This window comes from Triticum aestivum, chromosome 3D (genome assembly GCF_018294505.1).
Source record: "Triticum aestivum cultivar Chinese Spring chromosome 3D, IWGSC CS RefSeq v2.1, whole genome shotgun sequence".
Lineage (NCBI taxonomy): Eukaryota > Viridiplantae > Streptophyta > Magnoliopsida > Poales > Poaceae > Triticum > Triticum aestivum.
Genome location: NC_057802.1, coordinates 520,953,086 through 520,966,563, shown reverse-complemented (window position 1 = coordinate 520,966,563; position 13,478 = coordinate 520,953,086). Strand labels below are relative to the sequence as shown.

The window sequence follows — 13,478 nt, the reverse complement described above, 5'->3', positions numbered from 1 at the left end:
AACAGCGTAGGACGCACGCTTGCGGGCGCAGGTGGCTGCGGGCAGTCGTGGGCGGCAGCTTGAGCAGCGGCACGCAGAGCAGCAGCAACTAGCAAGCAGCATCAGCAGCGGCGGCGCTTAGCAGCAGAACAGGAGCAGCAGGCAGAGCAGCTTAGAGCAGCACGCTGCATCAGGGGCACGGCCACGCGGGCCAAGCAGCAGCGAAGCAAGCGAAAGGCAGCAGTGGCTGCGGGCGCGGTTATGGGCGCGTGTGCGGGGCAAGCGGGCGCTGGCGCAGAGCAGAGGCGCGCGAGTGCGCGCGCTCGTGGCTGGGAAGCAGGGCCGGGGCAGCAGTGGCGGCACGAGCGGAGCAGCGAGCGGGGCCAGTGCGGCGAGTAGCAAAATGCCGCGAGCGGCGGCGGAGCGATGGGGCTACAGGGGCGCAGCGGCGGGCATACGCAGGGGAAGGGCCAGGGCGAAGTGCGCGGAGCAGAGGTACGGTGGCGGCCATGGGAGGTCGCGGGCGACAACTACGGTGGTGGTGGCAACGATGGCTACAGGCGACTGCTACGCGAGGCTACGAGCACGCTGGGGTGCTCGGACGCGACGAGCGGGTGCTGTGGTCGCGGCCGTGCCATTACCGGCGGCGGCGAAGAGAGCCACGGGCAGCAAAAACGACGGGGGCAAAGGGGAAACGGGCGCTATTCACATCGGTGACGGGGATCTGCTCGGGGAGGCGCGGGATGCAGTGGAGTCGCCGGTATCAACGACGGCGTGCGGCGGGTCCCGAGGAAGAAGATGGCGTCGCCGGGCTTGATGTAGGCGCACCCAGCTCCAACACGCAGCTGTAGACGACGAGGGAGTAGACGGCGGGGCCGGTGGAGGAAGTGGATTGGTGCGGGGTGCTCGGTAGCTACGCGGACGGCGAACCCATGGCGACGGCGGCGACGGTCTCCTTCAGATCGAGAAAATGGGCGAGAGGGGGGAGAAGTGGGAGAGGCAGGGGGTAGTGGGCGGCTAGGGTTCGGACCATGGAAAGGGGGGCGGCTTATACGCAGTGGTAGCCGGGCGATGGCCGCCACGGCGCCGTTGGCAGCGGCCGATGGCTGCCACGCCCCCCCTGTGAACAGGAGGAGGACGGGGGCGCAGGTGGGCTGCCTGGTGGCAGCTGGGCCACTTGGCCCAGGGGAGTGGGGGGGCTTTTGTTTTTCTTTATTTTTATTTTATTACTTTTTTTCCTTTTTACAAATTTCCTATTTTATTTAATCTCCTTAATATTTTGGTCTAACTAAAATACAAAACTAGTTTTATAAATAGTATTACTATTTATATATCTGCCACAAAAAGTTTGGTACTCTATTAAATTAATTTGATATTTTAGAAATTATTAAAGGCATCTTATTAATTAATATTGCCATTGTTCTAAACATTTTAACGCAGTTAAAACTTTTATAAAAGTTTGGCTTCACCACCAATAATACATATGAATTATTTCGCACAGTTTGAACAATTTTTGTTTTAACATTTGAAAACTTTTATTTTTTACTTTACTTTTAATTTGAATTTGACCCGGTTTTGAATCAACGAGAGTTTTAACAACAAAGATCGTGGTGACGTGGCATCAGTAGCAGAGGATTACGGTAGATTAGTATCCGTGGCGTCACAATGATATTAGTAATTGAAACCTTTCAGCCTAACCATAGGTACATACACAAAAGGTTAAGTTGTTATTAGAGTTGTTATTAGTTATCTTTTTTAGGTGGTTATAAGTTGTTATTAGTTACCCTTTTTTAGGATTGAATTTTTTTCTTTCTAAATGGTCGAAACATCATTTGATGTGATGAGAATGCATACATGAAACTTCCACATTAGTACATTCTTTGTTGTCCGATGCATATAATATATCTGAAATTTTGTTCCTTACATATTCGTTGCTACAAATTCCCGCCGCAATGCGCGGGGTATTATCTAGTGTTCTGAATGCTGGATGGATGATGAGTCCAGCTAGGACAAATTGAGTCCCAACAAGCAAAGGAAAATGGACACGTGAATTCAAGGAGAGATGGTCTCTTGTTTCTAGAGAAAGGGAGTCACATGACAGAACTATAATCTGCTATGATAAAATTCTTCCGTTGAATCTGTTACGCAGGAGGAGCCAAGAATATCCTTGTGCTTATTCTCACAACAAGAATTTCAAAGCCATTTAAAAGTCTATGGTATTGGGTTATGTCCTATCTATTTTAGTACTTTTCATGCGCCAGAAGACCTTCTATTTCTAGCTCTCCGAGTCTACATGTTCTAGATGTGCATTTCAAGCAAGGAGGGTGTACTATTGAACCATGTTATCCTAGCCCTGACAAAAAAATGTTCAAAATGCAGCTAGCTAGAAATTATGGGTGAATTGAAGTTTGGAGTAGCTACGGCCATATATGGCTTGTCCGGCATTTTCTCAACCATTTTAAATTTTGATTCTCTATAAAATCAAACACAAAGCTCGAACTATATAGGCAGAGTGTACTGTGTACAGTGGCGTCCCGGGTCCAATGTCTCTACACCCACGTTTTTTTAGACATTCTCGCTAAGCTTTATTCAAACTCCAAAACGTTTACAGGTAAATAATGTAGCTCCCTAGACCAACCACACATGGCGACCAAACCCGAGTGTTAAAGCATGCTTAGCGAGATTGTGAGCCTCAAAATACTTGGTTTTTGTGCAAACATCCCATGATATCCAGCAAGGCTTCCTCTTCCCTCTCTTGCTTCCGCACCAGAACTTCCTATTCATCGATGTTACACTCTCACAAATACCTCCAAGCAGCCTAAAGCAGGACATAGAATATACCGGAACCGCTTAAGCAACGGCCTTGATTAACACCTCCTTTCTAGCATATGACAAAAGCTTCTCCATCCGACCCTTGAGTTTTTCCATACTCTCTCTCTCTCAAATATTTGAAAGTGCCATTCCTAGCTAGAATGTCCCACATCAATAGGCACCCCTAGGTACCTGTCACTTAGTTGTTCATCATGTACATGGAGAGTATTCTTTAGACCATCACGAACCACTTGAGGACAACCCTTATTGAAAAAGATGGATGATTTGTCATTGTTCACTCTTTGTCCCAAAGCATTACAGTATGTATCCAAATTTGACACAACCACTACCCCTTCTGTACATGCCTTGAAAACTAGCAGGCTATCATCAACGAAGAGCAAGTGGTTGACAACCTGGGCTGTCGACGCCATCTAAAATCTAGTAAAGCTGGAGACTAAGGAATGGATTTTAGTAGGCACGAAAGGCCCTCTGGTGCTATAAAGAAAAGATAAGGGGAGATCAGGTCTCCCTGCAGAATATCTCTTGTAGGTTTAAATGGCTCCTGTTGCTCTCCATTAAAAAGGACCGAGAAAGATACTAATTTGATCATGTTCATTACCACACTTATCCATTGTTGAGCAAAACCAAGCTTTACCATCATTGCTTGAAGATAATTCCACTCAAGCCTACCATAAGCCTTCATCATAACAAATTTTAAAGCACAATGACTATTACTCTTTGCCTTGCTCCTTTTCATGAAATGCAAGCACTCATAAGCGGTGATGGAATTCCCTGAACCAATACACGCGTCCATGCATTATTTCCAACACTTATCAGTTATAAGTCTACCAAGAACAAAAAGTGTCTGCTCTTTTAAGATTATGTCTGGTAGTATTTGCTTCAATATGTTTGCAATCAACTTTGAAGCTATTTTGTACAAAACCTTCCACAAACTAATAGGTCTAAATTGAGTTAACAAAGATGGACTCATTACCTTAGGGACAAGTACCAAAAAAGTATCATCTATGCACTCTGCTTTCTCCTCTCCTCTAACTGTCTAAAGATCACCCTTTGTTACCTCGTCACCACAAACATCCCAATGACATTGATAAAAGTGTGCTGAAAATCCATCCGGCCCTGGTGACTTTCTTGGGAACATCCTGAAACAACGCTGATTTGACCTCTTCCTCGGTGTAGTCAGCATACAAAGGTTGCATGCATCTCTGGAGTAACTTTTCAAGGCACATGACTACATGAGTAAGCACTGCCTCCATATCGGTCACCCCCTCTAAGGTATACAAGTTTTTATTAAAAAAACCGTGACCATCTCCTTTAGTTCTGCCAGATCATCAACCTGAATCCCTAGTGACTTCATCGAGGCCTTTATCATGTTCTTATTTGGGCCCAGTTCTTTTGAGCAGATTATGGAGAATCTTGGTCCCGAAAATCCCGAGCGAAAAGAACTCGATTGAACTTCCAAAATCTCAACCGGATTCTCCAGAATCCTAGTGCAATCCCAAAATCCCAAAATACCTGGTTTCTCCCACAATCTCAGGATTCTGGCAAGTCCCACCAAAGAAAACGTTTCGAAGTCCGCCCCCGCCCCCGGCCAGGCCGCCCTCACCCCGCCGGCCAGGCCGCCCTCACCCCGCCGGCCAGCCCGCCCCCGCCCCCGCCGGCCAGCCTCCCTTGCCCGGTCCGCCCTGCTCTCCCCGCCCGGCAGTTCGCCCCGCCCCGTCAGCTTCGCGGCAGCGGCTAGGGTTGCCGCGCCGCCGGCCAGGCCAAGCCGTTGCCGCCCCCGCCGGCCAGCTTCCCTCCTCAGCTCCTCCTCGCCCCTCAGTCCGCCCCGGCCCTCAGCCCCGTCCCTCAAAGTTCGACGCCGACGCTCACGGTGAGCCCTCCTTTTTGCATATCTCTGTTTCGTCATGCTTGAATAATGCTTGAATTGATGCTAGCTATTGTTGATAGATAAAATAGGTAGATGGATTGTTGCTTAAATTTGTTATATGGATGGATGGATTGATGCTTGCTGATGTCAATGCTAATGGTATGCTCCACTAGCGGATGATGCATATGTGCAACCTCCATTGCCGTTTACAGGTGCCAACGCTCTACCACCAGAAGATGATGGTACCATGAACGCAACACGTGACGCGATTGCTGCTAGTCTCGTACCTTGAGATTATTCATATTTTTAGTTTATGGACTTTCTATAATGAAAAAAAACTTTAAATCCATTGTAATATTTAGCACTTTTTATGACATTCTTAAATCACTTTCGTTACTGTTAGAAACAACAAAGTGTTAACATTTCATCAAACAAATTCTGTCTAAGGGTAGTACAGACATTTCAACACACAACAGTTTCTAGAATCTCAAACTACAATCTCTGAAAAGAACTCGACGACAGATTCTGGAAAAAAAAAATCAGAATCCTGATTCTGTAGAATCTTGCCTGAAAAGAACTGGGCCTTGGTCTCATATACTAGCCCTCATGTGAAATTTTTTTGTATTTTTATCTCCCGCTGTTAAGCCACGGGTGGGTGTTAGCCCTCGAGGCTCTTCAATGCCGGCCAAAAAGAGGGAAATGGAAATGCCTGCCCAGCTTGCGAACTGGACACGACGGCCGGCGAGACCCGCGCCGCGTACCAGCCACGCCGCCGCGTCTGGAGAGAGTCGGGGATGTTCGGGTTGCAGGCGAGAGGCGCGGCGGCTACGTGGGTGGTGGGGCGGACGGGCATGGACGCGCCCCTCTACGATGACGGCGCCGCCATCCCGGCGCTCCTCGACTCACCTCTACGACGCCGACGTGCTCAAGCGCCTCCTCGTCGTCATAGCGCACGGCGTCGACGTCGCCCCAATCTCCCCGCAGTTTCTCTCGATCAAATCCCCCCTCTTCTTGTCGTCGATCCTGACGGGATTTCGACTACTGGCTGCTTGCAGGTGGTCAAAGAACGTGGCGGCGCAGTCGTCTGCCTCCACTCCCTGCGCCGTCGCTGGAGGTGAAGAAGCTAGTCTGCCTCTACCAGAGCCGCCGGATTGCTAACAAGAGAAGCAAAAGGGGCCCTGGAAGCTTGACTCGCTCGCTCGCTGCTCCACCGCCCGCCACCAGTTCGACGAAATGCCGCCTACCCTCCTCCTTCGGTGTCTCTGTACACGTCGGTTTAAGAGTATCATAATTGGCGGTGACAGGTCGTTGTTCTTATCTGAATTTTGACCCTTCAACCTTTCAACAATATAACTGCCCCCAATTGTAGTGACAGATAACAATTGATAAACACGTTTACCTTAATAATTGCCCCCAATAAGCAGCCATAAGAGTCATCCCCAGTTGAGCATATAAAAAGAAGATTAATAATTGCCCCCTATATAACTTCCACTCTGCAAGCAAAGGCATGGCCTCAAAATGTCAAATCTGCTGATCTAAAACAAACTCCAGTAGTGACAGGTTGTTAATTTGTTATCTTGATGTTAATTTGACTGACACTTTCATTCAACCTTCCTGTTAGCAGCCCCTATCGGTCCACCCAATAAGCAGCCCGAACAGCATATAAAAGGTAGAACTGAAGGGCATCATGCATCACCATCTCCTTCCTAACCTCGTTTTCTCAGGTTCAAGGTCTTTGGAGGTTGGGCCTGCTGCACGGAAAGCCATGGCCTCCAAACAGACGGCGCCGATTATGAATCAAGGACAAGGGGAAACTAGCTATGCTAACAACTCTAGTATTCAGGTATTTTCTCCTCTACTGATTAATTCGGTAGTGTTGTTTCTACGGTCTGCTGAAACTTGGCTTCCGAAGATTGTCTCGCCAAGAATTTGTTCATAATTATGTATCTTATATATATTCACTACAACACGGTTGATATTACAAGGCGATCTAAATCGCCTCCAAAAGACACAAAAAGCACCGTCCATGTTTTACATATACATAGCCTAATTATTAGTTAACCTAAGCATCAAACCCATTAGCTAGTACTAGTCATGATTTCTGAATCAGTAACCATGTTTCCTCCTTTTAAGTATGTTAAACTTTTGTTGGCTAAGCAGTATGGGACTAAAAGACAGAATGTCACAAGATTCGAACACAGGGACGGCTGCAAGCCATTGTAGCACGCTAACAACCACGTGGGTATATAAGTAGCTAAATACAGATATACATAGGCACGCCCCACGATCTGTATAGCGTCCTATTCGCACAACACGAAGGCAAGAACAGCCTGGTTGCGTGTTCGGCCTCTTCCCCCAAAGTTGGGGGGATTAAACAGCGACACCTAGTAGGCCGGAAGCAAGAGTCTCATGCAAGCTGACTGAAAGCCGCGTCACAGGCTCGGCCGCCTGTCCATTGCACCAGCCGCAAATACGGTTAGCTTGCAGACCGACCATCCTGACGCGCCATCCGCTCCTCTGAGCACAGCGCCACGATTGGAAGCGATTTCTGAGAAACGCCACAATCGATTAAGAGGCGTTTATGAGAATCGCCTCAAAATCTCTTCCAGTTTCAGGCTTTTTTGAAAAACACGTCCAAAGATAGAGATGATTTAAGGCGATTCCCCGAAACGCCTCCTTAAACATGATTTTGAGGCGTTTAGAAAAATGTCCTGGCCAAAACGCCTTCTTTCAACAACCGTGTTGTAGTGACTACTGGCATTTAAACTAACCGGATTATGCAAAATAAGAACAAGAAATAGATTTGGATTTTCTGAATAAGTACATGTCCACTGCAGAACGCTGAGCAGAACAAGATGAAATCCCTGATTGAAGGGGTTATCGTTGAATTATGCAGCAACACCGACACCTTGGAGCCCAGGAAGATAGTGATCGCGGACTTGGGCTGCTCCACTGGTCCAAATGCGCTTGCACTGGTATCGATTGCTGTCAAGGCGATCCACGCTCACTGTCTTCAGTTCCAGCAACCATCACCAGAAGTGTCTGTGCTCCTCAACGATCTTCCTGAGAACGACTTCAACACCGTGGTGAAGAGCCTAGTCACGCTACGTCAAAGCAACGATCCTGTTGTTGTGACCGGTATCACACCAGGCTCGTTTTACGAGCGGCTCTTCACTAGTGAATCTGTGCATCTTGTTTGCTCGTCCAATAGCTTACATTGGCTCTCAAAGGTGCGAGTCTGATGATACTTTGATGGATCGATCCTGTTGCATTACTCATTGACTCTCTAAGCAAAACCTTATCTTTACAGGCTCCAGAAGATTTAAAAAGGAATCTCATCCCAGCATATGACATTGATGAGCATTCTAGGCGTGAAAGACTTCCTATAGTGCTTGAGGCTTATGCAAAACAATACAGGAAAGATTTCACACTTTTTCTGGAGCTGAGAGCCAAAGAGTTGGTCTCAGGAGGCCGAATGATTATTTCGCTGCTAGGGAGGCGTTCTGATATAATTGTCACCAAATTCCCTTTCCTTCCAGAAATTGTAGCTCAGATTCTATGTGTCATGGTCTCAGAGGTCATTTCTTTTCTTTCTTTTCTAGCATGCATTTTTTGCGATCGAAGGTGCGAGCATTATATTTGACCTCATGATCTTATGGTTATATTAACAGGGTGTGATCGACAAAGAAAAGTTTGATTCTTTTTATGGGCTAATGCATGAACCTTCGCTCGAAGAGCTGAGAGAGATCATCCAAGAAGAGGGCTCCTTTTCAATCAGGGAGATGCGGGAGCATGACCCTAGAGTCGATATAAACAAGACTCTCAGCACCCCAGGCATATTCGCGGGATTTCTGGGATCTTTGTTTGAGCCGGTAATAGTCCAACATTTTGGATATGTCATGGATGAATTCGTGAGGACCGTGCAGCGGCGGTATATCCTAGAGGGAAGTTTGCAAGAGGAGCGCGCCAAATGCCCTTATGCTATGCTGGTCGTATCCCTCGCAAAGGCATGATTATCAGGTACCCAAAGGTACATCACATTTGATGATAGTGAAACTGATGCTTTCTTTGAGGCCAAATGTGTGTCCATTTGATTATGTAAACTACACCCATGGTGTGCTTTGAAGTATTAAACATTGTGATGTATAGTGTATGCACATTTTTTAGGGAACCCTTTTTTCTACGGAACATGGCCATGGGTGATTCGTAAGGGCTGAAGAGAAGCACTGGAGCCTCCAGCACAGTTCGCAAGCTGTGGGCCAAAAACCCGAGAGTGATGGTCGCTGTATCGCCTACCAAGGCATTGTGTGACTTTTTAGCTTTGTATCTCTCAACATGGCATGATTTGTAAAATTGAATATCAAATTCAATCATTTGCGGGAGACGAAAAATATAAATACCTGCTGAAATAATATTTCCATTATCATTGCTAAGTGTTTGTATTTTCCCCTTATCTGATAATGTGGTTGACTTTGAAGAACACAATATGGTAGTTTGAAGAACACAATAAGACTCCTCACTAGTACAGAACATGCCATCTCTAGCAGCTCAAAAAACCCATTAATGGCGGTTTACCCAACTGCCAGACCTAGGGGTCAGTGATAGGTCAGTCCATCAGAGGCAGTTGACCAAACTGCTTGAAATAGGACAATATGTGAGCACTCCAGTTTATTGTTCTTATTCAGTAAAGCTCATGGTGCTTGTGTTAATGCTAATACTGTACTAGGAGTAGAAATTACAGTAAAAATGTATGTACCGCAAATCCAGTTAGTATCTTATTCAATGCTCAACTGGAAGAGACAACAAAATTTAACCATGTCAAATAATGATTCTGCTGGTCTAAACAAATATCCTCTGTAGTAGTGACAGGTCGTCATTCTTATCCCAATTTGACCCTTTAGCATTTCTACTTGCTGGCCCAAACAGTAGTGACAGATAACAGATTGAGAAGCACATTGACCATATTATTGCCCCCAATAAGCAGCCAAAACAGTCATCCATGCTTGAGCATAGAAAAAAGAAAAGTTGAACTTCCAGTGCAAGCAAACCCAGAGCCCAGAAAATACAACCCAAGCAGGTGAGCATAGAAAAGAGAAGCGTTGAGTGTCAAGTATGGTGTCAGCATTGTCTACCTAATCTGATTTCTGCAGATTCAAGGTATGGAGTTTAGACCTGCTCCAAGCAAAGCCTCTATCTCCAAACAGGTGGTGGATATGAATCAAGGTCCTTGAATATTCAAGGACTCGTCGAAACAATATGCTCACAACTCCGGTTTCCAGGTATATTCTTTTGTTCTCTTGACTAAGTAGGGGTGAAACAGTCTGGATTATTTCTCCAGTGCATTAATTCATTCATATGCTTGGTCTTCAATTTTTTGGCTGCTTGATGTATACTCCCTAAGTCCCAAAATAAGTGTCTCAACCATAGTACAACTTTGTACTAAAGTTAGTACAAAATTGAGACACTTATTTTGGGACGGAGGGAGTATGTATTAGTTCTGCAGTTGCTTGTGAACAATCGCAATTCCAGAAGTTATTTCTCCATACGCACTAACGAAAAACCAAGTGTGCAGTCGGCGTAAATAGAGAACACTAAATATTACTACTACACAACAAAATGCTGCATCGGTGCTGCTCTAGAATGTCTATTTCATTGGATTCCATCTTGGACAATTTAACCAGATAAAAATAACAAGTCTGCTAATTAAAAATTGTTGCCTCTGCTAGTGACAGGCTGCTTGTACTATATGCTGATCAGAATTTGACCCAAGCATGCATGTCTTTCCATGAACGTTTTAAGCTTTTGAAAATCCAACCTTCCAACTCAGGCGGTTTAACTGTTGATTGAACCCATTGCTTTACTAATCTGGTTCTTGCAGATTAAGGACTCTACCTAGCTTTCCTCCAAGAGCAAAGCCATGGCCTCCACGCAGATGGTGCATATGAATCAAGGACAAGGGGAAACAAGCTATGCTCGCAATTCCGGTATTCAGGTACCTTCTCCCATCTCGATTAATTCATCAATCTATGCTAACCTGTTATTCGACACTTGCTTTCTCAATACTATGTCATCAAGACTTTGTTCATAATATAGCCTTTCATTGCTGAGACTGAATAGAATTATTGGTCCTGCTAGTTAAGAAGCATACCATTTAGCTAAAAGATTATTAGACAAGATTTTCTAAAGAGTTGGAACTCTATCGCAGAACGCTCTGCAGAACAGGATGAAGCCCCTGATAGAAGCAGCCATCGCTGAGTTATGCAGCAGCACTAACACCTTGTTCCCCGAAAAAATGCTGATCGCGGACTTGGGCTGCTCCTCTGGACCAAACGCACTAGCACTGGTATCGATTGCCGTCGAGGCCATCCACAGCCACTGCCTTCAGTTACAGCAGCCACCACCGGAAGTGTGTGTGCTCCTAAATGACCTGCCTGACAACGACTTCAACACGGTGGTGAAGAGCCTGGTCACACTCCATCAAAGCAACGAGCCTGCTGTTGTGACGGTTGGGATCATGCCGGGGTCGTTTTATGAGAGGCTCTTCACTAGTGGCTCCATGCATCTTTTCTGCTCGTTGAACAGCCTGAATTGGCTCTCAAAGGTGCGAGTTTGATACTGCTCGATGGATCGATCCATTTCCATTAAGTCGTCATTTCTGTAAGCAAAATCTTATCCTTACAGGCTCCTGAAGATCTAACGAAGAACTGGATTCCGGCGTACGATGTTGATGAGCATGCTAGGCGTGAAAGGTTCCCTGTGGTTCTTGAGGCTTATGCACAACAATTCAGGAAAGATTTCACATTTTTTTAGAGCTGAGAGCCAAAGAACTAGTTCCAGGAGGCCTGTTGGTTGTTTGCCTTGCAGGGAGGCGTTCTGATGACCGTGCTTCGAAATTCTCCCACATGTGGGAAATCTTTGCTCAGATTCTAGGTGTCATGGCCTCAGAGGTACATTTCTTTACTGTTTTTCCTGTAGCTATTATCTCGGTTTCTACTGAACGCGCCTATTTGAAGTCTCGGTCTCGTGCCATGATTGGCAGGGCGTGATTGACAAAGCAAAGTATGATTCGTTCTACGTGCCTGTCTATGGACCTTGTGACGAAGAGCTGCGGGAGATCATCCAAGCAGAGGGCTCCTTTTCGATCACTGAGATGCGGGCGCACGACTTCACACGCGGTCGGGACGCCAGTCTCATCACTGCAGGCTGGTATGCGAACCAGATGAGAGCCGCGTTTGAGCCGATAGTCGTGCATCATTTCGAAGATGTGATGGATGAATTTGTGAGGACCGCGGAGCGGCGCTGGAGCATGGAGGGAAGCTTGCAGGACGAGGTTGCCAGATACCCTCGGGCTCAGCTTGTCGCCTCGCTCACCAAGAAAGCATGATGATCACTTGGCCATATCGCTCGTCGAGGGAGATCATATTTGATGAGACTGAAACATTGCCCTCTCGTTTCTAGGGGAAAATGCATGTCAAATTCACTATGTAATAAAGCACATCCCTTTTGTGTCATGTCCGTTTTCAATAAGATCTGCAATGAGATTGACTAGCAACAGCAGCACCCGCCGGCCAGTTTGGGGCTCTCTGGAGCACGATGCTGGCAGGGCTCGGATCGCCGGCCAAACAGCACGACGCTTCACATCTTCTCCTTGCTGCTATTTGCACAGTATGTATGTTTGTTTCTGGTCGCTTGACACGTTTAGTTGGAGAAGCACGCGCGTACGTGCTCATACGGCAATGAGGAGGAGGAAAAGTCGGTTTTTTTGTGTGTGGAAATGAAGGCGTACCCCGGCCTCTGCATCATAATGATGCATGCAGTTATTTTATTAAAAAATCCGCGAAGTACCACAAAGTCAAAAAAGTATTACAGCTCGCAAGCGGAGCGAATCAAAAGGATAAAAGGAAAATACATGCTGACAATCATAACCGGTACGGCAATATGAAGGATAAGCTTCCTAGACTCCTATCCTGTTATGCGACCGCCACCCGAATCGGTTGAATATAGCCCGTACTACCATCTCCCACTGGTTGCACCCAGTAACCAAAGGCTCCCTCGAGTCCATAGGAGTGAGTAAGGACCATATACGGATCCATGCTGTAGTTCTGAAGATGACATGCAAGAAAGTTAAATTGTATTGTCTGTTAAAAATAAAATCATTCCTACAGTTTCATATAGCCCGTGCACATATTCCAATCCGAATACGAGCCGCAGTAGTATGTTCAACTCCAGCTAACCACGTTCCAAACAACGACTCAATGTCAACTGAAGAGTTAATATTGAAGGCTATATGAATCGTTCTCCAAAGCAATTTGGCGAGTGGACATTCAAGAAATAAATGTTGTATTGTTTCATCATTGTGTTTTCATTGTGTTTTCGTTCTAGAAAGGAGTTCACTACAGGCTGCAACAAAACTTACCATCCACAACGTAATGGCAGTGAAAATGTGCGAAAAAAAATCAAGGGTGAAATGTTCCTTTACGCAATTTCAATTTCATGCTTAGTTGCACAATTTTCTCCCGCAAAGGAAAACTGCACCATAAGTCAAAAATTTCAACAGCAACAAGAAAAACTGCCCGAGAACCTGGAACTTCTAATTTTATCCGGAAGTACTTCACACACGATTTTTTTACTGAACGACACTAGAAGATGGGTTGGGCTTGGATGGTGGGATAGTGGGTGTCGTCTGTCGTGTGTAATTCGTGTGGTAAGTGTCGTGCAGGTAGCAGTGCTCAATTTTATTTTACCGTTTATTTACTTTCTGGGTCTTTTTCTCACCGTTTCTAGTCTTTTCGATGGTCCA

General features: G+C 46.1%; 2 pseudogenes; both read left to right on the top strand.

Annotated features, from left to right (window-relative positions):
* The first annotated feature begins 5,313 nt into the window (after positions 1-5,313).
* LOC123080171 (probable methyltransferase TCM_000336) lies at positions 5,314-9,111 on the top strand (annotated as a pseudogene).
* Positions 9,112-9,263: 152 nt separating this feature from the next.
* On the top strand, positions 9,264-12,132 carry LOC123080173 (probable jasmonic acid carboxyl methyltransferase 2; annotated as a pseudogene).
* Positions 12,133-13,478: the final 1,346 nt, after the last annotated feature.